Below are 26,372 nucleotides of genomic sequence, written 5' to 3'. Positions count from 1 at the left end.
CCCCACCCCTTGCACTCCCATTTGGTGTTTTCTAAAAAGAACAACTACAAAAAGATTTAAGTTGCTTTGTATTATATTTATGTTTTCTATTGAGTTGGTTTTGATGCAGCATCGTGATAAGCGTGGGTCACAGATGTCCTGTGTTTATTGGGGTGATACACTGATTTAGGCAACTGGTTCCCAATTTTCAAGAAACTAGAAGGTAATAAAATCGTCTCGATAAGAAAATGAGAAGGTGCATGATTTAATCTCTCGTGTGTAATTTGGAAGTCTTTGCCAGAGTGAACTTACCCTCAAATATGAAAATTCCGCCTATGGGGGGGTGGGGGGGAGACAGGTATGGTTATATTGCTGAAAGAACGTTTAGTTCTGGGAGGTGTCAATAAGTATTTATAACTACATGTAGGTCTCCGTAGTTGCAGTGCAGGTTTTCTTTTGCTGCTCCGAAAAAGAAATATAGCCTCAACTCTGCTAGTTTCATTTTGACAATCATCTAAATAAAACCTGTCATTTAGTGACTGCCATTTGGAACTATCAATAACTGTTTGAAAATAAGCAAACCACAATCTGAATGGAAAGAAAAAAAAAGCCTGGCCTCCAATACCATGTTCTGCTTCTCTGATTACTGCTAGGGGCTACCGCAGATACATAGAATGGTCCCCTATCCAGCGCGCGGTGCCGTGGTCCTGAAATCTGGAGCAAATTTTGCTGGGGCTGCAGACACATGTTATATGTTGGACACACGGTGCTTGTCAAGGTGCAGGTCTAAAGGAACGGTGGCCTCAGGTCTTCAGTGAGCTGTGCGCTGAGAGCGTGGAGGAGTGCACAAGTCATGTACCGTGGGGAGTGAGAGCATGTCTGTGGGCTGCAGACACATCCGGGCTACTGCGTCACCCTGAGGCGGTTATTCGCAGGACCTAAGCTTCGACCATCTGGCTGAGAGATGCCACAGAACAAACGTGTTGAAGTGGGGCTCGGATTGGGGTGGGTGGGTGGAGGGAATCGATGGAGAGAGAGACAGATAGACAGACAGCCGAGTCCTTCGCTCGGTATGAAGGGGAGAAGATTCGAATCCCTTCCGTATCCAGGGGCAATTTCTAGTCAATCAAAGTAACGCGGTAATAAGGCCACTCTGATGCCTGCTTATACAGGAGAATGGTGGTGAGATATGGGTCCAATATTACGAACACCGTGAAAGTCCGTCTACGTTTCCCTGCTACAGGACTAGTTCTATTTTTTCAGGTCATTATTATTTATAATCCATTTATATATGGAAGACGATGGTTCTTTATGGTTCGAATGATTTAAATCTGGGCCTTTAAACCATGCCTGATTTATTTGCACAAGGAAATCATGTTTTCTTTGGAGCTTTTCAATGGAGGCATAATTACAGTGTTGCAAATACAGTGCTCTATTTAAGGGTCTGTCAGCATTTCCATAATAAACCTCTACTTTCAGGAGTCCAGAATATTGCCAGAGAGAGAGAGAGAGCGAGAGCGAGAGCGAGAGAGAGAGAGAGAGAGAGAGAGATGGAAGGACAGAGAGAGAAAGAAATCCTTCTAAAATATAAGCTTGGTGGGTCCATCTGAGGACTTTATTTTTAATCCAGATATGTATATGTATTTGCAGCCACACACTCTCCTTTATTTGTGTGGCGGTGCCAGTAATGCGCCAGGCATCTCTGGATCCTGCCCAGTGGGGCTTTGGCTTTCAAGTGGAATCTTCCCGGGAAAAGCAGCAGCGAGCGCGTTGGGTGGCTGGCCGGCTCCCTTTTCAGACCTCAGCAGTTTGCCAAGCTGCATCTCAGCTTTAAGAAAAGAAAAGCATTTTTTTTTTTGCCCCTACTTCTGGTTGGTGTGTTTGTTTTGCTTAACTGAGGCATATGCTAATTTGGATCTTGAATACTGATAATAATAGTGGTATTATTATGATTTATAATAACAATATTAAGTACAATGTAAGTGCCCAGTATGTGTCTGGCACTTGACAAATGTTATTTGAAATTGCAACCTCATACCAGCCCTGCAAACTAGAAATTATTAGTCCTGATTTTCAGAGGATGAAAACAGGCAGGGGTTGGGGGAGTGGGTGACCGGCCTGGCAGAGAACCAGAAAGCAGAGGTAGGGTAGCTAAGGTCATAGTTGAGATAGCCCATGCCCGGGCCGCGCCGCCTAAATGCAGTAGGAGGCGCCTCTCAATTGGAGTCGCTCCGTTATGGAGCGAGGCTCGGAGAGGCCGGTGGGCTCGAAGGCCACACAGGCAGGAACTGACCAGTCAGGAGGCAAGAGTCACGAAGCCCACTCAACAGCTCCTGGAGCATGGCTTCATAGGTAAGTGTGACTGTGCTTGAGCCTGGATGGAAATGATCCGAAGATTCTTTTTTATTTTTATTTTTATTTATTTATTTATTTTTTATTTATTTATTTTTTATTTATTTATTTATTTTTTTTTTTGAGGCTCCCTGGGTGGCAAACTTGCACCTTACCTGGGTTATCTCGCTCATTTCCCAAGTTTAGCCATGCAGAGAGTGAATTTTATGGAGATTGGATAAAATGCCAGGATTATATAACCAGGAAGTGGCGGAGTTTCTAGGTCTGGAATCCTGGCTCTTCACCAATATGCTTTATGGCCCCAAGGGAATCCGTCTCCCTCCGTTTTGGAAGGTACACTGAACGGAGACAGGAAGCTGAAACTCAGGATTCTCCTGCCTTATGTGGGAGAGCCTGTCTGGGAATTGCTGATGGACACGTTCCAGAAGTTTGTGTGTTGGCATTTAACAGAAAGGAAAGGTAATATGCCCTCCTCTCGCTCAGGGGGGACGAGGGACAAACCGTGGTGGGAAAGACCACCCTCTGCACCGCGTTCACAGCCAACCTCGGGGAAACTATTCTGTAAACTCCTGATCCCTTGTGGGTGGTGTGATTTAATTCTTTTTCCTTCTCTTTTCTGGGACTGCTTTTGGGCAGCTGGTTCCAGCTGAGGCCAGAGGTGGTGACACACAGCCCGGGGAGAAGCAGGAAAAGGAAGAAAGTTTTTCATTAAGAAAATGTTCTTCCTTCTTCTTCAAGCAAAATCAGGCCCCCGTATGGGGGATATTACGCATTGAAGTGATCGCCTGCTCTCAAAGTGGAGGTTGAGCCTCAGGGTTCAGAAGACAGGATTCGAATTACCGTTACAGAGCAGAATGCATTTATCTTATTGGAAACAACCCTTCGGGGCTGTAAATTCTGTCCAATAGGTAGTTATTGAGGGTCTTCTAAGGAGTTGGTGTTGGGCGTTGTTCTCCGTAGGGAGGTGGCTTGACTGGCGTGGAAAGTCTGACTCAAGTTAGTGTTGGAGGTGAAGTGGTGGGGAGGCCGCTCTATGTCGCCAGCACTTAAGTACTAATTTGCGCGATCACCACTTTAGTGTGACTGACAACAAGAAGCAGAGTGACCAGTGTCCATTTGGAACAAGATTTATTTAACCAATATTTATTGAGCATATACTATATGCGGGGCACTGAGCTAGGGGTTGGTGATTTACTGGTGAGCCAGACAGATGTGTTCCTACTCTCATAGAACTTAAGGGGCACCTGGGTGGCGTAGCTGTTTAGGCAGCCGACTTTGGCTCAGGTCACGACCTCACAATTTGTGAGTTTGAGCCCCACGTCAGGCTCTGTGCTGACAGCCAGCTCAGAGCCTGGAGCCTGCTTCTGATTCTGTGTCTCCCTCTCTCTCTGCCCTTCTCCGCTTGTGCTCTATTTCTGCCTCTCAAAAATAAAGATTAAAAAAAAAACCCTTAAAATCTAGTTGAGGACAGAGACATGAAAGAGATAATAACATTAACAACTAAATACTTTATTAAATAACTACAACTATGGTGAGTTCTTCGAGGGAAAATATAAGGTCTTATGAAAACAGCTAACAGAGGGACCATATCCATTAGAATGCATTCAGCTGTAAGCAACAGAAAAACCCTACTGAGAGTGGTTCGAATAAATAGGGCTTATTTTTTCCGCCGTGACAAGGAGTTCAAAAGCAGGCATTTTCTGGCATTGGCTCAGTGACGTCATCAAGGATCCAGGCTCTGCTAGGCCTCCTCCCTGCCGTCTTCCACCTACGAACTTTGCACTCTTAGGCTTCTAGCCTCATGGTTACAGAATGATTGCCGCAACTCTACTTTGAAAGACAGGAAGCACAGGGGGTGGGGGGTGGTTATACCAGAGATCTCTCTTCTCTAACACAAGTGTATTTCAGCAGCAGCAAAATTTCTTTTCCAGAAACCTTTCAGCAGACTTTCTGTTAATCCATTAGCCAGAACCGGGTTTTTGGTGAAGACAGTAGAACAGACAAGGTGATCAGCAATTTATATGCATAAGTGTAAGTCACATTTGTGGCGTGCCGTAGAGGCCACATTCACGGGTGTTAAGTTGTTTGATCCTCACATCAATTCTATGATAAGGAGGAATTTCTCAAATGAAGACACTGAGGCTCGGGTGAGGGGCTTGCCCGAGAACACATAGTCAGTCCTCCTTCGTCCAGGGGTCCTAGATCATTCCTGGATACTGGCACCTTCTTATGTCAACTGGGTTTTGGACAGGAGACAATCCTGAGCCCGAAATGCAGGGCCTCCTGAAGAGACATGCAAGCATGTGAGAATTTGCCAAAGGGTCAGGGTTTGCTTTCTGAGACGTTTGCTTGGGGATCCCAAATTTGGATTATCTCTCTGATGTTTTCCTGTGACAGCCCCTAAGACTGAAAGCCACGCAGTAGGAAGTCAGGCCAACTGGGAAGAAAGAAGCCTTCTGATAGTCAGAATCTCACAGTGGAGCCTTTGGGGTCGTTCATTGCCAGGATATAAAAACAGGTATAGAAAATAGCATCTGCTGATAGAACTGTGACCTCATTTCCAGACAACTTTGGAAATGTTGATTTATTAAATGTTTCGGAGTAATGTTCCCCACCCCCTGGCACCTGACCCAGGCAAAAAGTGGTGTGTTTAACATCTAGGGTAAGTGAATGAAGATTAAAGCCACGGGTTCTCATGGTATTTTAAAGGCAGCCCCCAAGACTCAGTCTGCCGGCCACACGTAATGCCCTGCGCCGCGCCCCTCCCCCAGGCTCCCAGCACTCCCCGTGTGCCAGTCACAGCAGGAGACATGTCCTTGGCCCATTCCCCTCTCCCCACCACCTTACTAGCCTCTTAGATCTGGCCTGTGAGGTTGTCTGCTGTCTGTTGCTGGGTTGGTGGAAGGTAGAGACAGACCTGTTGGCTCGGGATTGTCCCCTGAAAATCAGGGTGGGCGGGGTGCCCGGAGACGCACCGGCATCCTCGAGTTACGCCAGTGGAAACAAGAGTCGTGTACCCTGTGCTGGGGAATGTGTAAAATTGACACCGTTCACCAGATGTTCCAGAGTTTTATGAGCTTTATAAGGCCTTCTGTTGAGTAATACTTACTTTAAAAAAGTAAACGTTGCCTGCTCTGAGTGGAAAGTTTTGTTTTTGGGTGGGTTTTTTTTTTTTTTTTTTCATCTTTTGGGTGAACTCTGCAGCACCTGTTTGTACAGAGGGCTGTAGCCTGCAGCGGCCGCTTCTGGTGAATGACGGGAAGGGGGACAGCATGTGACAGGCAACCTGGTCCTGACTGAGAAGGCGGGAGGCCAGAGGCCCAGGCTTATGGATCCAGAAACACACCCGCAAGCAGGGACCAAGATGTGGCCCCCTCTTTTAATGCACTCCTGAAATTTTGGGTACCCATCCCTTATTCTTGGAGTCCTAAATAGCATTTGCCTCTCCTATGCAGCCAATTGTCATTTAAACAAATAACTACCATCAATTCATCTTTAGCATACATTTGAATTTTCAAAAGATAGGTTTGATCGGGGCGCCTGAGTGGCTCAGTCAGTTAAGTGTCTGACTTCAGCTCAGGTCTTGGTCTCATAGTTCATGGGTTTGAGCCCCACGTCGGGCTCTGTGCTGACGGCTCAGAGCCTCGAGTCGGCTTCGAATTCTGTGTCTCCCTCTCTCTCTCTGCTCTTCCCCCACTCTTGCTCTTTCTCTCAAAAATAAATAAATATCAAAGTTTTTTAAAAAAAAGATAGGTTTGATCAACATGGCATCCACCCTTATTGTATGCTGTCGAGTGCGGCACATTGTGAAATGGTCATTTGTCACAGGCCGTGTCTTGAAGTTGTCACGCAAGATGGTAAACGAGCGGCGTGTGCGAACAGGCACGACTGGCTCACTGCAGAGTATGGCGAATCCGATCAGGTGAAGGGTAAGGACACCAAGATCTTACATAATGAGATGAGAGAAAGGGAGAAACGAAGAATCAGCTCTGTGGGAGTAGAGGGGGATTTTGTCCAGTAGGGAGTGCTTTCCAGTCGGGAACACATTTGTGTGTGGGAAGCGCAGCCACCGAGAAGGCTGGAGACAACCTGGTTTGGTGGTGTTCTGCCCAAATCACTGCCACACACAGAGAGCCACCTGGAAGTCCCACCCAAAGGGGCTGAAATCCACATAGAACCCCCTTCATCTCATGCAACCTGGTTTTGGGAGAAGGAGGGGAGGATGTAGTGAGGTTTCTCTCCTTACCCTACCAGTATATTTTGAGTAGAACTTGTTTATGGCCCTGCAGCTGACTCCAACAGTCCTTAAAATGGTGATCACATCACATCCAGCATCTATGGGTTAGTGGTCTTCTGACTTCTAATTCGAGCTTCCTTATTTGCTTCTGTGGATCTCCTTCTTTGTCCGTCCCCAGGGTCCATTGTCAAACTCTGGGCTTTCCACAGGAGCAAGGCTGTTATGCTTCACGCCTACGTGGAGCTTATAGAACAAAAAGCAGTATGAAGGGAGGTGCATTCGGTACCATCGGTTCCTTGCGTGTGGAGGAAGGGGAAGTGGGAGATAAGAAAAAAAAAGACCATGAAAGAGGAAAGAGAGGGAGGTATGCACCGTGTAGAACACCAGTATACATGGTGTCCCATTTATACAGAAAGCATATCTCTGCTCATGTGCAGAGATATAAAGCGATGGGTCACCCCAATGTTAATTATGACTAATAGACTAGCGGCTTTCAGGTTAGTTTTGGTTTCATGCATTTGCTGGGAGTCTGAATGTTTTGCACTTTTATTTTTAAAGCAGAAAACACTGAGGCGCCTGGGTGGTTCAGTTGGTTAAGCGTCCGACTTCGGCTCAGGTCATAGACCTCACGGTTCATGGGTTCGAGCCTCACATCGGGCTCTGTGCTGACAGCTCAGAGCCTGGAGCCTGCTTCCGATTCTGTCTCCCTCTCTCTCTGCCCCTCCCCTGCTGTCTCTTTCTCTCACTTTCAAAACAATAACATTAACAAAAAATTTTTACAAAAAGAAAACAGTAAGACTGATTTCCATGGAAAAAATAAAGAATAGCAAAAACAAAACCATGCACTCCAGAGCTCGGGGTGCCCTTCTGCTCCTCTCTCTTCTTGGAATCCTACATATTTCAATGTGGCCTCGAGGAGAAATGAGAAGAACATGTAGGATGCAGGTCATGAACTCTGTGGTGGGGGCCCAGGATCGCTCTCCGGAAAACCAGGTGTGGATTCCAAGGTGACTATCTCAGCAGAGCATCAGTATTGCCCCTGATTAGAGGCCAGTTTTGCAGAGGTCCCTGTGGTTTCAGAAGCAAGGCTGGGCCTCAGTTATGTCCCTTTCTATTCCTCTTTCCAATAGGTAACCACCACCAAGAATGCACATGTTGTCAAATACAATCAGGTTTATTAACTCACTGCAGCAAGGGAGAGCAGACGTGGGCATCTCAGGTGGAAGGGATGGGAAAGGGCTTTTTATGGTTGGACTCATACTGAATAATTATAAGGAGGGACATGGGAAAGTGAGGTCTACTCTGGATTGCATGCCAACACGAAACAAGGACGGGTAGTTTAGTACCTCAGCAACCTCTGAGGCAGGAGGAAGGACGCCGAGCTAGGGAAGTCACTGGCAAAGCAATCGCCAAAAAAGAGGAGAAGATTGGTAGTCACTTCGCGGCATGATGTGGCCTTGGGAGAAACACTGATCTTTCCACAGGTCTTGTCCCCATCTGATGATGTGCAGGCCTGACTCCTGTTTTCACTCTCTGGCATCCAGAGCTAGCTGTCATTCCTGGAGAGGGGGACTTGGGAGTGGGGTCTGATGGAGTCGGCTCCATCCACAGGCCTGGCTTAGGCGGGTGAGGACAGAATGCAGGGTGCTCTGGCTGCCGTCTAGGACTTTACCCCATGGAGTTGCACGGGCATCGGAAGCTTGTAAAAGCAATGGCTCATTGAGTTCCATGGGTTAGGTCCTTTACTCCCTGACATTTCCCTGGCTTTTGGAGACAGGTGCTTAGCAAGTAAGTACAGATTCCTCCAGGCTTCCTGAAAGGTCGTTAGGGCCCCTGCTTGCAGACACTTTTTTCTCGATTCCTGGTTTCTCACGTGCGAAGATGGGAAATTATGCCAACTTCTCTGCGTGAGGGCAGGGTGGCTTTGAGTGGAGCCTGAGAACTGACTTCAAAGGAAAAAGTGATGCAGACACATGTCAATATCTTAACATAGACTGGAATCTTCTGGGCTCAGACACAGACAGTGGGCTCGCCAATGATGGCATCGACCTGCTTGATGTCCTGGGTACCCTGATGAGTTCTGACCGTGGCTGCCTCCTGCTTCTCTTCCCTTCCCTTGTTCATCTGCATAGTGCCTCATTCAGACAGACCCTCTGGGCCTTGGTTTCCACCCCTGTATCAGATACGCATCCTCCCCTGCATCTGTGGCCCCCCTGCTTGAACTCAGCTCTGCTTCCCTTCACCAGGCTGGGGGGTGGAGGGCCTGATGCTGAAGGGCTCAAGGGGAAGATCTCTGAATCTTGATTTTCTGACTCTGGCCACTGAGGCTGCCCTAAGTGGCAGGCATGGCCTGGACTCACTTTTTCTACCAAGGGTCAGAACCAGCCTCACAGTCTGTTCACGGGACCTTGCTGTCACCCAGAGGCAACTGGTCCTGACCACTCATGCGTCTCTGTGTATGGAAAACAACAGCAGCCACCTCGACCAAATGGAGACCCTCCTTTCCCTCACAAATGGTGGGAGGAAGACATGGGAAGGAGGACAGATTTTCCTGTCACATTAGAATAAGATGAGCCGTGGTTGTTTGGGGCTGGGCCCCAGTAGGCTCTTGGAGAACGCCTCAGAACGGCAGATGAAGCCCCAGGTTGATTTTATGGGGCAATTCCAGCTCTGCCCAACATTTGTAATATAAAGATGCCGGAAAACGTGCTGGTGGTCTGGGAGCATGACAGCGCACGCTCCGCACGCATTTGAGACAACTCTGTGATCTGGTGACAGGCCTGTTTGATCCCCTCACCTAGAAATCAGTTAGGATCTTCCAGAGACGTACGTTAAACGTAGATGGCCCTGCATCCACTTCTTCTGCAGGTCTTTGCCCCTTTATCTGGGGAGAGCGAGGGCTTTTTTCTTGTTTGTTTTTTTTTCCCCTTGCCCCTCGGCACTATTTGTATTTAATTATTACACTTCAGATTTTTCCATACTGCACTGGAAGCCTGAACTGGCTTCCTCTTCATATCTTTTTCTAGAATAACATCTCCCCCTGTTAACGATTATCTTCACCATTTGGGTAGTCTACAGTGTGCCGTGTAAGGCTGATCGGTTTGTTTAGTTAAGCGGCAAAGGACAGCCTACTATCTTGTCTCTGGTTTGCTTCTTCCTTCCTCATCCACGGTCCCTGCTGAAGGTAGGAAGGATGGCCTGTGGTCGGGACGGAGGCCGGACCCTCCCGGTCTGGGCCAGCCTTGCCTGCGAATGAATTTCTCTGACTTCCACGGGGAGCTATTTGCCAATGTTGCTCACTGCTGCAGGCTCAGAAGGAAGAAAAGGGGGGTGCCCTCGGAAGAAGGGGGTGCTATGGCTGATTGCTGCTGACCCTGCTACCTGAGGGCTCCTAACAGGAGGCCTGTTTCCAGCAGGGCCTATGGAAAAGCCACATTGCTCCAAATGAGGGCCTGCCGGCCGAAAATAGCCCCCCCGGGCTTTTGTAGAATTTTCCTTCTCAAACTAACACAGGGGCCACAGCAGCAGCTTTTTGTCCCAGGTAATGACCGGATGGAATTTTTTTTTTCCCCACATCCAGCCACCAGCTTCTGAGGTCCTCAGAAGGAACGTTTGTAACCATGCATTCTTTATGCGGTCCACGATTAATAAACAGGAATCCACCTTTCTAGACGGACGGAGAAACAATTTTTTTTTTCTGTTTGCCGCTCCTGTGTGTAGGGTCCATGAATGGGGGCTTTGAGAACTTGCCCTTTCGTGGCCAGATATCAAAGTGCTGCTCACACATACGGATCGACCGCACGGAGGTGCAGCCCCGGGCCGCCGCCCGTGTGGCCACCCGCTGCGGCTCCCCGCTGGCCGCCTCGTTGGGCTGCAGGGCCAGGGCTGTGATGGCCTAGCTTTTCCTCCCTGGGATGAACGCCGACCCACCAGGAAGAAGGGGGAGACCACCAGCATCCGTTCTCCACCGAGTCCTGAAATAACTATATTTATAATTGCTTGTACGTGCTCCCTTTTGTGACCTTCCTCCCCTGGTCACATCCCTCTGTTGGGGAAGAGAAAGTTCATTTAAAAAAAATCTTTTTAACACTTGTTCCTTTTTGAGAGACAGAGTGTGAGTGGGGGAGGGGCAGAGAGAGAGGGAGACCCAGAATCTGAGGCAGGCTGCAGGCTCCAGGCTCCGAGCTGTCAGCGCCAAGCCCGCACAGGCTGGCACTCACCAACAGGGAGATCACGACCTGAGCCGAATGCGGACGCTTAACCGACTGAGCCACCCAGGCGCCCCAGAGAAAAGTGCATTTTTAAAGGTTTCCTGGCCTGGTGTTCTTCCCTTTCTCTTCTCTTTTTCTCTTTTCTTCTCTTTTCCTTTCCTTCCCTCCCCTTCCCCCCACCTTCTCTTCCCTCCCCTCCTTTCTCTCCCTGTTCTATAGCCCCCTTCACTCCTGTCCTTGGATAGAGTGCCCTGACTCTCCCACCTTACAGGTGGGGGTCCCCACAGAGTCTTTCCTGCACCACCTCGAACTCTGAGCCCTGGTGCTTTTGCTGGGGCTTCAGGGAAGGGAAGCAGGCAGCACCCGGCAGAGCCACACTGGCCGTGGTCAGGTCCCTGCAGACAGTGAGGGTGTGTGAAGGGCGGAGGCTTTGTCTATGAGTCCTAAAGTCTGAGACTGGGCTGCTGAAGGCTTCAAGTTGCAGTTAGAAGATCGAGGAGTCACGGCACAACAGCAAGAAGCACGTAGGGCTCATTGGTCCGGGGAACATCATCTGCTAATTTTGGGTTTCATTGGACTCATGCTGGGCAAAGATTCTGAGAAGCGGCTTTGGGGTGTCTGTTCCTAGAAGCACAGACCTGGCAGTAGGCCTGGGGGGTAGGGAGGGGACAGAAATGAACGCATCTTGTTCTCTCACGCCGTACGGACCTGTCAGGAAGATGGAGGTAGGGTCACCTTGGGTTAAATCTTGACGGGGTCCAAGTCATACTTCCTCTGCCACCATCTTTGAGAACTTCCCTGGAAATGCCCTGAAGAGGTGAGGAGACACTCAGGCATAGTTAGAGTCGAGTGAGTGGTTATGGGAAGGGGGGTGGAGGCTTTTTTATGATACGTCTGTCACCAGGTAAGGCAGCTCAGGGGACTCTCATCATGTGAATCTTTAACTGGAATCTAACGAGGTGGGAGTTTTGGGTCCCCTGTCCCCTCGTGTATTGGCAAAGAGGGAGCCCGGATTTGATCTGCATGCAGAAGGGATGCTGAGTGGCAGGAATGGTAAGCGGTGGAAAAACGGAGGAGGGACTAGCCCTTCATTCTCTCAGTGCCCCCTCTCCCCACCCGGAGTCTCAGAAGCCCCTGTGAAGTGATCCAGGAGGGAGCCGTTGTGCTCATGTTACAGACGGAAACACTGCCTTCAATCTGCCCCGCCTGGTGCTCGTGCCCACAGAGAGGAGGAGGAGGGAACACGGGTTGGCCTGTAGGTGCTTGTTGTATTCCTAGACACCTTGATGGTGGGTGCAGAGGATGTCATCTGCCTGATTCTCCCCTGACCGCTGCCCCTCTTTTACGTTCAATGTCAAGGAAAAATGAGGAAATGACGGCAGTAAAGTCTGTCAACTGTGATGCTGCTGTGAATGGCAGGAGGGATAAAGGTCCCAAGTGCAGGGGGAATAAAGGTCCCAAGTGCACTCTGTTTTTCAAAGTTTCCTTGTTGATGGCACCCTGTGAGAACGTGTGTGGCTTCTCCAAATGCCCTGGTCCTGTCCTTGGCTTGGCCCTGACCGTGGCCCCTATCCATCCAGCCCTGAGGTCACCAACATTCCCAGGAAGCTAGAAGAGCCTGCCTCCCTTCCCCCTGATCTAAAAAATAAAATTGGCCCATAGACATATGTCTAGACCATAAGACAGTTCAGAGGTTTCCAGAACAAGGAAGGGCCCAAATCCCAGATCCTTGTCATCCGGACCTCAAAATAAACCCCCAGATGGCCGGGAGGTAAGACTTGATTAGTGAAAAGGTTCTCAGGAAGTTAGGCCAGGTTCCAGAAGGCGGGCAGCAGGAAAGTGAGAGGTGTAATTAAGAGTCAGCACAGCCTACTGTTAGATCTGTACTTTTCTAGGATTTGCAATACTTTTGTTGCCCTGATGCTGGTATTGCTGGTGGTGAACAACTGAGGGGTGTGGCTTTTGCCGAGGGTCTCATTGTGGACAGAACAACTTTGGCGATTCCCTTATCATCTGGGCTGAAATATACCCCAGAGTAAACACTTGAGCAAGTCCCTCTTTCGTCAAAGGGCTTCCTTCCACCTGGGACAGCCCAAGGCTCTGGAAGAGGAGGCCAGTTCTATTCCTCCTGCTTGAAGAAAGGCAGGGCTGTCGGTCTTAGGTGTGAGGCTTTTCCAGATCCTGTGCCATAAGCACTGTACACAGTCGAAGAGAGGAGTTCATGTCTGCTGCAGCTCTGACCGAAGCCCGATACACCCCTCAGGAGAGTCCCCCAAGAAGTGTGTGTTGAGGGCAAGTAAATTTGGAAACTGAATTCTACATCCTCCTCAGAGATGACCGTGCCCGCAACCAGGTCCTGAGGAGCCCTACACCGAGGAACCCACTTAGCCTTGCTCGGCTCAGAATGCTCCAGCCGTACTCAGAAATGTTCCATTACAGGGAACTGTATTTCCATGGAGCTCCACTTAAATAGCCCATGGGGAACGTAAAGTAAAACACAGTAAAATATACTAAAACACAGGTAAGGAAGACCCAGTAGTAAGTGTCCTGACAGTGCACAAAGGATTGGGGTAGGAGATTTTAGAGTGTGCACAGATGCACAGGGGGTTTGGCACGTGATGTTCTTCCGATCTGGGTTTCATTTCTGCAGAGGTGAGTAACGCGCTGTTGGGGGTTGCTGTATAACCGTGTAAGACACGGTCCCTACTGCCGTCTTGTTGAGGAGACAACAGCCCCCTCGCCCAAGATAACTACGTATCCCCAAGGGGAGACTAGGTGCTAGGGGGGGAGACAGTAGGGTAGACTGGAGTGGAAACGGAGGCCGGCAGAAGAGGAAGGGCTGAATGTCGGTGGGGCTGGGGAGGAGCTGGCGAAGAAGGAGGAAGGGATGACCAAGGGGACCCCGGGGCAGGAGGAACATGCCTGGTCCTGTCCGGTCCCAAGCTCAGGCCTGCTCTTCCTTTCCCTCATGTGGTTCTTCCAGTCTGAGGGGAACAGGGAAGTTGGGTCCTGACAGAATTTTCGGGGGAGGCCGGTGTGGGGGTGGCAGCGGCTGTCTGGTAGCCCTACTCAGAGCCAGTCAGGGAAAGGTCAGCCGTGGCTTTCTCAGGAGGCACGTCCTTCCTTGCAGCGAGGCCGGGGTGGGGGTGGGGGGTGCCTTTCATTTGAGGGGCCACCTGCTGAGGGCGAAGGGCAGGCAAATGTGACTCTGGGTGCTTTCGGTCACAGTGAACTGCCTTGTGCTCAAACGCTCTGTGGTCTCAGGCCTGGCAGAGGGGAGGAGGAGAGAGCCCGCGTCTATGCCCCCGATGTGGGGTGCATTTCTGTGCGCCCGGAGGAGGATGTGACACATGAGGGCGCACCCAGCCGCCGGCCAGCACCTGTTGAGGGACACAGCTGCGCCAGGGCAAGGGGCATTCTTGGCCGCTGCCTCACGCCTGCCCCAGCAGCTGCCTGTTGTCCCGCATTCCGCACGTGACCCTGAGTGTCAGCAAGCCCTGAGTGGGGAAGGGCCTCCTGGGGTGGCCAGGCAGTGACCCACACCCCTGGGGCAGCGCCAGTGGGTGGATTCAGTAAGTACCCTGTGTGGGCCGCCAGTCCCAGAAGCAGAAGCAAATTTCACAGTCAAGGGCTCAGAGTCAAATTTGTTTTAAGTTATTAAAACGTATGACATATGAAAACCCGGAGGTAGGGAGCGAGGGCGATGAGAGGCAAAGATGAGAGACAAAGAGAAAACACCAAGGTGGCAAAGGGTCGGTCCATCTCCAACTAAATGGCTCCCACACTGATACCCCCACCCCCACCCCATTAGGAGGAAAGAGCTTTTTGGCTGTCTTAAGAAGGGGAAGGAAAAGAAGCACCAAGAAAAACAGAAGTAGAAGAAGAGTTCAGTTTTTTTTTTTTAAAGGTAAAGGAAAGTAGGCCAAGAGATTACTTAAAGGCTTTCTGATGACCTCAGAGCTTGTTCCAAGTGATGTAAGACACAGAGGGGGGCAGTGACAGGAAACAGGACGACTCAGTGGAATTCCACATTGTGGTAATATGTGGACTTTGTCATGTAACTGCCTTAATCTAAGGACCTTCAAACATTTCACAGATTTGCGAGAATTCAACCTCACCGCGTACCTGAGCCAGGATGGAATGTTGTTTTGCTCATTATATATATAGGTGAATTACACAGCACCTATATATATACACATACACACACACACACACACACATATATATAGGTGTACATGCACACACACACATGCATATATAGGTGTACATATACACACACACATATACATAGGTATACACACACACACACACACACACACACACACATAGGTGTATGTGTTTGAAAGAAAAATGTCTCCAGAGCCCGGCAATAAGAGAGGCCTGCCCGGGACTCAGAGAAATCCTGGGTTCCAACCAGACCCATCCCATTCCCTGGCAAAACTGCCCCAGGAGCCCGCACCTCAACAAGCAAAGAGCCCTTGGCAAATGGTAGACTATTTTTTCTGTTAGTTTAAAAATACGTATGTATTTAAAAGTTATCGTAAAAATAATTTTAAAAGAATATATCTAGTAAAATATATAACGGGTAATAAAACTCTTTAAAACCAAACTTTAAAAAAAAAAAAATGAGTTTCTGAGGTTTGATTCCTTTTTACCCAGTGGCCTCGTTTTCATTCGCTTGTTTTGCCTTCGCAAATCAGTGAAAAGGCTGCAATCCTGAAAGATGGTTTCTTTTCCAGGAGTAGGAAACTGGAGAGTTGCCTTTTTAGATTAAATGCGGTGAGATGATGGGGGGTGCCTGGGTGGCTTAGTCGGTTAAGCGTCCGACTTTTGCTTAGGTCATGATCTCGCGGTTCGTGGGTTCGAGCCCCGCGTCAGGCTCTGTGCTGACTGCCAGCTCAGAGCCTGGAGCCTGTTTCAGAGTCTGTGACTCCCTCTCTCTCTGACCCTCCCCTGCTCACGCTTTTTCTCTCTGTCTCTCTCTCTCTCCTAGAAATAAATAAAACATTAAAAAAAAAAATGTGGTGAGATGATGGGAGGGGAGGAGGGTTGGGGGAGGGGAAGAAGGGGAGATGGAGAAGAGGAAAATTAGCTTTTTTTTTTATCTTGGTTGGTGGAAAGCACCCCAGAAAATATTTATCTTAGCTTACCTCGGAATGGTAGACGGTGCAAGACCTTTGTAGGCATTCGCTTGCAGTTGGCATTTTCCTTCCCAACTCAGGCTTCCTACAAGTGAGGACGTTCTGTTCTCATTCAGTAATCTGCCTGCGATGGAGGCAAAAGACACAGAGCAACTGTGACTATAGTATAAGAGGTGGCTGGGTTTCAGTGGAGTGGGGTCTGCTCTTCATTTTCTGCATTTGAAAGGGAGGGATAAAGGTATTCACCCTGAAACTCATAAGGACTTTAGATATTCTAGGCTGTATTTATAAATGGCTCTCATCTTTGGCTCCACAGTGGTGTGCTAGGCACCCTCTTGATGGTCATATCAACAATTCCTTGCTGTTTGCATAGTGTCTGACAATTTGCAAAACGCTTCCCACATATGTTCCCCAAAACCTCGTGTGAGGCCGGGCTCTGCAGACAGTTACCAGGCTCGTGTGAACACTTCCTTTGTCTTATTCCGGGATCTTCTGAAGGATGTCATTGATCCGAATGCTTGCTCCCAGACTCTTGGGGTAATTCTAAAGCGTCTGTAACAGAGACTGGTCATAGCTGGTCTCCACGAACAAGTGATGCCCAATCCTGGTAGTCAGACAGTCCACACATGAGACCGTAATGAATCTGTTTCTGTTGACGATTTCAGATTGGTCATCAACATCAATAAAATAGACCCAATAATTCTCCCTCCCCAGTCCAACTGTTCTTGAGCCTTTCAGGGAATGTTCTAGGTTCTCAGAGCCTGTCTGGGCATTGTAGATCTGAGCAGTTCTCCTTCATTCTCCAATCTCCTTCTCATCTCCCCACTCCCAGTCTCTCAGTGCCCAAAACACCAAAATCAACACAAATTGCACGAGAGAGCTTTATACTGAAAGGAAGTGGACTGAGTCAATAGAGCTCTTTCTGTACTTCTAGAGAATGCTAATAGCCTGACTAACATACGGTGTGAATAGAATTCTCTCCTCTGCTCTAATTTGGAGGCCATGTGGAGCGAACGTTAGAGATGGCTGGGGGGCCCTTATGGATTTTCATTCTCCATTACTCAGCAGGGAGATGCTTCTCGTGGTGTTCCAGAAGGGAGGGGGAGCCTCTGCCAGTCACACCATGTGTCACAGTGCATCACATTGACTCACGGCCAGATCTTGAGAAAAATTCACAGAAGTCAGGAAATTCCAGGAGAATGCTCTCATTTCACCCTCTGCTGACCCTGCAGTGAGAACATAGGTAGTAGGGTCAGGCTGGAGGACACCGTTAAAAAAAGGAAAAATTAAAGCGCTTCTGTTGCTTCTGCATGCCTTGTGGGAGAACAAAGTCCTAACGGGCCTGCTGAAAATGCAGGATGAACCTTGTGCCCCAGCGACCAAGCTCAACGAGCTCTGGTCTGTCTATTCCTTCATTCTCGACTTTCATTTTTGCAAAACTTCCCACCCCCAGCCGTTGGCCTTGTTACCCCTCAAGGACCAGCATCTTCCCCTCTGGGCAAATCAAGACGCCCATGACCTCCCCTTCCAATGGATAGAGCCAAATTTAGAGTTGGGGTTGCTCATTTGAGCTTTGTATATAATTGAGCCTGGCACAAAGGGTTATCATTAGAAGGGATGGCATGAAATGAAAAAAAAAAAAAGGGGGGGAAACTGGGACCCAAATTAGAAAAGATCTTCTGAGGAGAGACACAGTGGTAAGGCCAGGCGGTCCTGATTACAGAGTCCTTAAGGGAAAGGGCTACAGATGGAAAACTCCTGGATGGGGCAGATAGAGAACCTCATACGCCGTCCCTTAGGCTCACTGTTTTCTAAGTGCGGAAGCTGCAGGGGGACTGTAGTCAGAGGAGGCGACAGACACCGGAGGCGGCAGTTGGTAAGAGCCATGCTCCGCTCCCAGGGCCGCAGAGAATGCTGGGAGAAACAGGGTAATCCGCTTAATAGAAGTTGGCCACGTGTGTCCAGAGCTGGGCGTCCTCACTTTGGTCCGTATGACAAGATAGGGTCCTGAGTCCTCTGCTCTGCCATTGGCTTAGGGAACACCCTCTTCTAGAACCTGGCTGCTCACTGCCTGGGGGCAGGGGGTCATCACCCCTCCCTCGCCTCCAGCTGGGAGCCAGTGTGGGTCATGGGGGCCCACATCTTGGAGCCAGCCGAGCAGGCGCCCTCTCCGAGGTGCCGTCCCCGCTGAGCTGGTCCCGGGGGCCTGGGGCCTTGCCGTGGGAAGAGGGCAGTGGGCCCAGCGCCGCTCCGGTCCAGCTGTCCCGGCCACTTGCAGCGCTGCCTGTCGACTCGCATGCGAGCGGCGGGCAGCGCGGGGCTCCAGATGTCCCCCAGCCCCTGGCCAGGCCGTCTTGGCTCCCTGCATTCCTGGGGGCGTCCCGGCGCTGTGTGACCCCGGGTTCTAATATTCTTGGGTTCGTTCAGACTGCCCAGCTGGCTCCGCTCTGGGCTTCCTGGCCTTGTTAAAACCAAAATGCCGTCTTTTACAGCCCGGTTCTTTCCATCAAGTTCATCAAGCAGTCCGCTTTTTTACAAGCGAGATGGGCCCCTTTGGTGAACTCTTCCTGAGGGGGGTGGGGGTGGGCAGGGAGCCTGGGCTTCCGCGGGGTCTGGTCCCTGGCATATTATTTCTTTAATGATAGTTAAGAAAAAAGAAAAGGAAGCTCAAAGAGGAGTGGCCCTCCAGGAGGAAAGATTAAACGGGTCGATTTGTGAACTGTTCAACCCTGGAGGCATCACTAAGGAACATAAGATATTTTGAATTTTTCTTCACAAGCCAAAGCTGGCTATGGCGTGGGAATAACTTTTTCGTCTTGTCTCCCCCTTTCTCCATGCTATGAAAAATTCATGGCAAGGAATATACAGGTTGTAGAAACGCTCCTTCAGGAAAGTACATAAAGAGATTATATACAGTTACCCGCGCCTCCCTCCACACAGGTGTGTTGGTAGACACATAGAGATATCCTTCACGCCCTGTATGTAAAAATATGGCCAATTTAAAAACTGGCATTTGAGTCTTGCCTGAGCGAGTAGAAAAGCTTGGCTTGGGGCTTAACAAACAATCCCATAAAACCCACACTTGCTTTTATTGAATGGTGATGCATGAGAGGCCCAGGGTCGCCAGCACGAATGGGGACAGGAGCCAACATTCACAGCATCGTCCTGTCAAGGATGGCAGGAAAGTTCCTTTTTGCTGAAATTCAATCTATTCCTAGGAAAAAAAAATTGCTTCTGATGCCGGTTGTCTCAGCTTCCTCACCTTTGTGCCCCTTTACTGCTCTACTGTCATTTTTGCTTTCCTGTCCAAGGAGAACAGCTTTTGTGTTTGGTCTTCTTGCCTCCAGGCTCACCCCCTCCTGTCCAGCCTCCACAGGGCTGGGGGCCAGAGTAATCTTTTAAAAATGCAAATCAGGGCACCTGGGTGGCTCAGTCGGTTAAGCATCCGACTTCGGCTCAGGTCATGAACTCACAGTCTGTGGGCTCAAGCCCCGCGTCAGGCTCTGTGCTGACAGCTAGCTCAGAGCCTGGAGCCTGTCTTCGGATTCTGTGTCTCCCTCTCTCTCTGACCCTCCCCTGCTCATGCTGTCTCTCTCTCTCTCTCTCTCCTACAAATAAATAAAAAACATTTAAAAATTAAAATAAAATAAAAATGCAAATCAAATCTATCACTCTCCTACTTAAAGCCCTTCAGTGGCTCCCTGTTGCCTGCTAAAGTCCAAATTCCTTAGCTTAGCAGAGGAGCTCCTGGGCCATCTGTCCCTGCTACTTTTTTAAGCCATGTCACTCAAGTCTCCCATCCCTGTGCACCCTACCCTCCGGCTACTTCAGACTGTCAGCCCATAATCTCCAGGCCTCATGCATTTGCACATATTAATTCCCTCCACCTAGAGCATCCAGGGACATGGGACAGTGGCAGCCTCTGCTGTACAGGGCAAGGGGCACAGACAGTGATGTGGGGAAGAATGCAGGTAACACTTCCAATGAGGGTGTTTAGAAGAGGCCTCTTGAGAAGGTGGCTGGGCAAAGGCGGAAAGGGATGAGGGAGAAAGACACGCAGACACTTAAGGAAGGAGCATTCTAGACAGAGCAAAAAACAAGTGCAAAGGCCCTGAGGTCAGAGCACATTTAGTACCTTCAAGGAATAGTTGGAGCGGAGTGAATGAGGAAGGGGTGGAGCGGCTAGTAGCCTGGCGGAAGACCACAGAGCTCTTGAACTGAAACATTTCTCACCTTTTTTCCTGTGGCCTGTGGCGCTAGTGAGAATGTGTGGCCCTGAAAAGCTGGAGGCTTGGCTGTGAAACGCTTGAAGGGTTGAAATCACTTTGCCTAAGAAAGCAGAATGGGTCTAAAAGTAGATATAAAAAAAGTGTCAGGCTCTGGACATTATTTTCTTCCAACCCATATTCACTTAGCCTCAACAAAGTTATTTTAGAATTGGTCACACTGGTGATTAAAAAAGGAAACATCTTTGATGTTGCAGTAATGTTTATGTCCAGGATTGAGTAGGTGATCCTTGCCCTCAGGGGCTTCTTTGGGGTATTTAACCCACATCTGATCTATAATATTCCCAACAGCAATTTGTTTTATCAGTCCTTCCCCATCCTTCCTTTACAAACCGTCCCAGAGAGGTCATATATAGACCTTCTCTCAAGCATTTGGAGAATATCGTGAATTAAGGTGTCATACCTTCTCCCACTTATTTCTTATTGTGGCAAAATACATACAACATAACACATACTATTTTAACCATTTTTAAAAATGTTTTATTGTTTATTTTTGAGAGACCATAGGGGAAGGGGCAGAGAGAGAGAGAGAGAGAGAGAGAGGATCCTAAGCAGGCTTCTTGCTGTCAGCACAGAGCCCGACGTGGGGCTCAAACTCACAAACTGTGAGATCATGACCTGAGTTGAAATCATGAGTTGGACACTTAACTGACTGAGCCACCCAGGCACTCATCATTTTAACCATTTTTAAGTGTGCGTTTCTGGGACATTAAGTACCTTTACAATGTCGGGTAATCATCAGCACCATCAGTCTCCAGAATGTCCTCATCCTCCCCAATCAAAATGCTGCCCCATTAAACACTAACTGTCCCCACTTCCCCCTCTGTCCCTGGCAACCACCATTCTTCTCTGCGTCTCAGTGAGTTTGATCCCTCCCCCCCCCGCAGGAACCTCACACAAGACGAATCATACAAAATTTGGTGTATGGACTTATGCGACTGGCTTATTCCATTTAGTGTACATACACCTCGAGGTTCATCCATTTAGCATATGTCAAAACTTCCTTTTCAAGGCTGGATAATATTCATATATAATATAATATAATATATACATACATATGTATATACATGTAAATATATACATGCACACACACACCACATTTTTTTACACTTGCATTCATTTTTGGACCTTTTGGTCCAAATGAACAACTTTGCTGTGAACAACGGCATACAAATACCTGATTTCACTTCTCCTCTTCTTTAAAGGTCCTTTTTGAGCAGAAGTACCTTTTGGCTGCCTAATTCAGTCTCTGAGGCGGCCCTTCTTCCTTCCCACCCACCTTGCTTTCCTAACTTGATTGATGATGAGCATTCCTCTCTAGCTCAACCCTCAGCCACGAGGAAATTTGAGGCTGAATAATTCACACGGAAGTAAAATGACTTTTCTCACATCACTCCTCAGGAAATCGCTAATGCTGCTGGAAAGAGAGACCAAGGATTTCCCCAGGGCTGGGTCCTTCTGATCATCAGAGGGTGGCCCCTCAGAGGCTGGGGACTACAGCGGACGGGCTGTGTTCCTCCTGGGACAGTCAGCCGCATGTCCTGGTCAGGGTTACCCAGCCTCTCCTGGGAGGGCCTCGGCTATCGCAGAGCCTAGATGAAGAGCAGACTATGGTTTCAGGGACCTCTGGGCCAGCCCATTTCATTCAGTGGCCGTCCACTGCCTGTCCACTTCTCGCGCTGCTGGCCTAACAGCACCTGAACTTGAACCAAAGAAAAGATGCAAACTGCAAAAGACATTTACATTTTAAAAGTTCACTTTTCAAAATAGAGGAGAGGAGAGATGGGAGAGAGACTACAATCGATGGACTCAATAGGAATGCGCAGCCAGATACAGGTGAGGGTGTGGGTCCTGTCAGCCGTGGGCATTGTCCAGTCAATCCAAATTATGTGAATCTCAGTTTCCCTATTTGCAAATGGGCAGAATGTCATTGCGGGGATTAAATGAGAAAACATATGGGGCGCCTGGGTGGCTCAGTCAGTTTTGAGCGTCCGACTTCAGCTCAGGTCCATGATCTTCCAGTTCCTGAGTTCGAGCCCCGCATCAGGCTCTGATCTGTGCTGACAGCTCAAAGCCTGGAGGCTGCTTCGGATTCTGTGTCTCCCTCCCTCTCTCTCTCTCTCTCTACCTCCCCAATTAGTGCTCTCTCTCTCTCTCTCTCTCTCTCAATAATAAACATTAAAAATTTGTTTTAAGTGAGAAAACATATGAATAGCCCTATTTGTGTATTAGCATTACAATAGCACCTGGGATGCTTTTAAAACATAGGTTGCCTGGGCACCAACCCCAGATATTCCAATTTAATTGGTTGGGGGCATCAACAGTATTTCCAAAACTCCCCCAGGTTAACTTTAATATGCAGTCAAGGTGGCAAATGACTGCCCTAGAGTGTAGGAGACCCTCCCTGTCAGCTCTCCTGTCATGCCTGCAAAATCCCCATAAAGCACGTGCCCTCCTTCACATGTAAGTACCGGCACCAGCCGCCTTGCCTCACATCCTGGCTCCATGACTGTGGGCAGGACCACATATCGGAGCCTCAGTTTCCTGAACAGCAAGATGCAGTGAAGGCAATCTCCACCTCAGCGTTCCATGACTCTCAGAAGAGAGCACTTAGCACGTGGCTTGGCAGTCGAAAGCACGCTGCAAACGCTGGCTCTTCTGGTGAGCACGGTCAGTGTCAAGTCCGGAATCCTGTCGTCTGCGCCACAGCCAGCCTTCCTCGCAGCCCCCAGAGAAACCGCCCCCCCCCAGCCCTCCCGCTGAGCCACGTTCCTGGGAGATGCCTGCTGAGAACTTGGGATCAGACTGAGTCAGAAGTATTCGCAGACTTGACTCACCAGGTCTTAAAACCAGAAGACTGCCCTGTGGGTCTCATGACGTTCCTGGAAAATAAAAGAAGTGAATATTATTGGGCTGAGTTCATCAGACACTCACCCTCCCCTTTGTGTGCCGAGCATTCTGAAAGGCGCAAGCTGCAGCCGGGCCAAGTCTGAGCCATCAAAGGAAAGTGCCGGCTGCAGTCAGTTTCTTCCGAAGACAGGTTTCAGCCTCTTCCCACAGGCTTCTGCCGCTCTGGCTCCCCAGGGCTACCTGGTTTCTCCTCCCTCCCGGCTCCTGGGAAAACATTCCCGGGGGCTGCCTCTGGTGAGGTATGGGCAGAGCTGAGCTGTGCTAGCCGGCTGGGTGTGGGCTGGCAAGGGCCATCTGGACTCCTGAGAACAAGAAAGGGAAAGCTCCCCTTCTGGAGTGAGAATTTCTGGAAACTTATACTGAAGCAGAGGCCTGGTCAGACACCCGTTTCCCTGAAGACTCCTTTCCCCCTGACGATAGTAAAAGCCCTAACATGTCCGTGTTCCACCTGTCTCTAGAATCTACTTCTCTGCATCTCCAGAGCTACCACTTTAGCAAAAGCCACAGTCATTTGTAATTTCTCAACGCAGCTACAACCTCCTAACTGGTCTTCCTGCTCTGACTATGTCTACTCCCTGCCCATCCCTGCCCAATATAGCCGGGTGAGCTTTTCAAAATACAAAACCAATTCTTTCACACAGACTCACACACACACCCTTTTATACTTAAAACTTTCCCAAAGCTTCCCACTGCTCTTAGGATAACGCCAACACTCTTTAACAAGTTCACCAAGACCATGTGTATCAGGATTTGGTGTTGTGAGTAAAGGAAAACCCAATTTAAAGGGGTTTGGAGGGATAGGATTTTATTTTCTCATACAAAAAGTCTGTAGTTAAACTGGCTAGGATTGGCACACCAATCCCTCAAAGTTATCAAGGATTCAGTGCTCTGCTCTATCATCTGTTAGCAGATGGTTCACACCTCATGGTCCAATAGGGCTGCTTGAGCACCAGCCATTGCAACTAAATGACAGGCAGAGGGAGGAAGAATTGCATACAGTACTTCTATTGGCATCTTTCTGCCCAGAATTTAGTTACTAGCTATGGCTATTGGAAGAGAGGCTGGAAAATGTAATCTTTAAGTGATTATACTGACCCCTACTTGCTTCTTGAGTATCATCTCATTTCAGGCTTCCTTCACCTAGCCATCTCTTTTTCTGTCACACTGGCTTTCTCTAGGAGTCCCACAGATTTGCAACACTGCCTCCTACCACAGGTCCTTGCTCAGACTTCAACATTCTCTCCTCCCCTCCTCATTCTCCAGAGCTCAGCTGAAGCAGTATTTCCTCAGGGAATCTTCCTGGATTAGGTCAACCCTCCTATTTAGATGCTTATAGCATGCCGATTGTACCATTGTTTGGCAATTACACAATTATGTATGCAATCATTTGATTTTTTTTCCTGCCCCCACAGTGAGGTCAGGGTTTAAGCCTGGCTTTGCACAACATACAGCATTCTGCGGGGCCTACTGTAAGTACTCAATAAATATTTGTTGAATGAATTAATGAATGAATTTAGCTATTATCTCATATTCAAGATAAAGGACTCCGCCAAAGATTTCCTAGGCAAGTGGTGGTGGGAGGCCGAGGGGCTGGGGAGATGGAGTAGAGCCAGGGGAGAGTCCTAAATGATTCAAACCGAGTAGGCTTTTGAGTGCGGCAGAGAAAAGACTGAACTGGAACTCAGGAGACCTGTGTTCTGGTCCTGGCTCAGGCACCAAAGGCTGCACGTCGGTTGCCTGGAGACCACGATGCTGGTCAGATGCTGGATATAGTTGGAAGGCAGACCCTGCAGCCATTGCCGGCAGATTGGAGGTGGGGGGTGAGGGAAAGAGAGGTGTCAAGGGTTAGTCCTGGGCATTTGAAAAACGGAAGGTCATTTCATCACGAAGGGGAAGCCGGTGAGAGGAGCTGGGTGTAGGGAGAGGATCCCAAGGGTCTATTTGCAAATATTTGCAAATGAATCGCAGGTTCCCACAGGCAGCTCCTCTGCAGGCATCAAGGGAGCGAGCACAGCCCCAGGCTGGTGGCTGTGAGTGGCCCTGGCTGGGAAAGCCAAAAGGATGTAAAACAAATAAAATTAAAAGAAAAGAAAAAAAAGATCGGCCTTTCAAGGTGGCTAGTTGCCAGCCAAGAAATGATTCAGCCTGACTCAGCAAGAAGATTGAAAAGAAAGCGATCAAAAGACCTTGCCTCTGCAGGCCTGGTGGGAAGTAGCCGCTTTCTGTTTAAGGTCAGTGAGCGGTGAGAGGGAAGACATGTCCCTGCATTGGTCACTGCAGACATCTTAGAAAATGCAGGAAAGGATAATCCCATACATACCTGACATCTTCGTGTCCTTCCTACCAATCTTTATTTTACACATTTTTCTGTAAGCAGTTGAACTCATCCACAAAGCACTAGTTGGCGATTTCCATTCTCCCTAAACAGTAGAGCACGTTTCTAAATCGCTTTCTGTAGAGGATGTACTGATCCACTCTACTACAAACAATGTATTAGAATGCTTCTCTCCTGGCAATCTTTGAAAAGTTTACAGGTGAAAAGTAGCAATGCCTTATTCCTAATTCCTAATTATTTCGACTTACCGTCCATTATTATTTTGATTTGAAATAATTTCGTGTCCAGAGAGAATGGACACTTACTTCTCAAATGCTTATTATTTACATATATTGAAAATATACTATATATAATATATTTAATATATATGTATCTTTTCAATGTGTTTTTCAATTCATAATTAATTCTTTTTAATGTTATTTTAAAGTGTCTTTATTTTGAGAGAGAGAGCAAGAAAGAGCAGCAGAGAGAGGGAGAGAGAATCCCAAGCAGACCCCACACTGTCAGCAGGGAGCCTGATACGGAGCTTGAATTCACCGAACCGGTGAGATCATGACCTGAGCCAAAATGGAGCTGGGCGCTTAACCAACTGAGTCCCGGAGGTGACCCCCCAAGTCATTATTTTAATTTGCAATTCTTCCTTTTCTAGAGAGAATGAAACCTTTTCAAATGCTTATACTATATATATCTTTTTCAAAACTGACTTTTGCGAAGGTATTTCTGGGACAGTAAATAAGAACCAGGATGAGCGAAATCTAGTTACAACTCACCCTTCCCACCTCTGGAAGAAGCATCTCCCCAGAATGGTTGTAAGTGTGAGGAAGATGGGAGTAACAATGGGGAGAGGAAGGAGCGCCATGGTGGAAAGGTTGGACCCCATGGCTGGGTGACCTTGGCTCACACGCCAGCCTCTAGTACACC

Source organism: Hyaena hyaena, unplaced genomic scaffold (assembly GCF_003009895.1).
Source record: "Hyaena hyaena isolate Hyena2069 unplaced genomic scaffold, ASM300989v1 scaffold_55, whole genome shotgun sequence".
In the NCBI taxonomy this organism is placed as follows: Eukaryota; Metazoa; Chordata; class Mammalia; order Carnivora; family Hyaenidae; genus Hyaena; species Hyaena hyaena.
The sequence above is the reverse complement of the archived record's forward strand: the minus strand, read 5'-3'. Positions refer to the sequence as shown.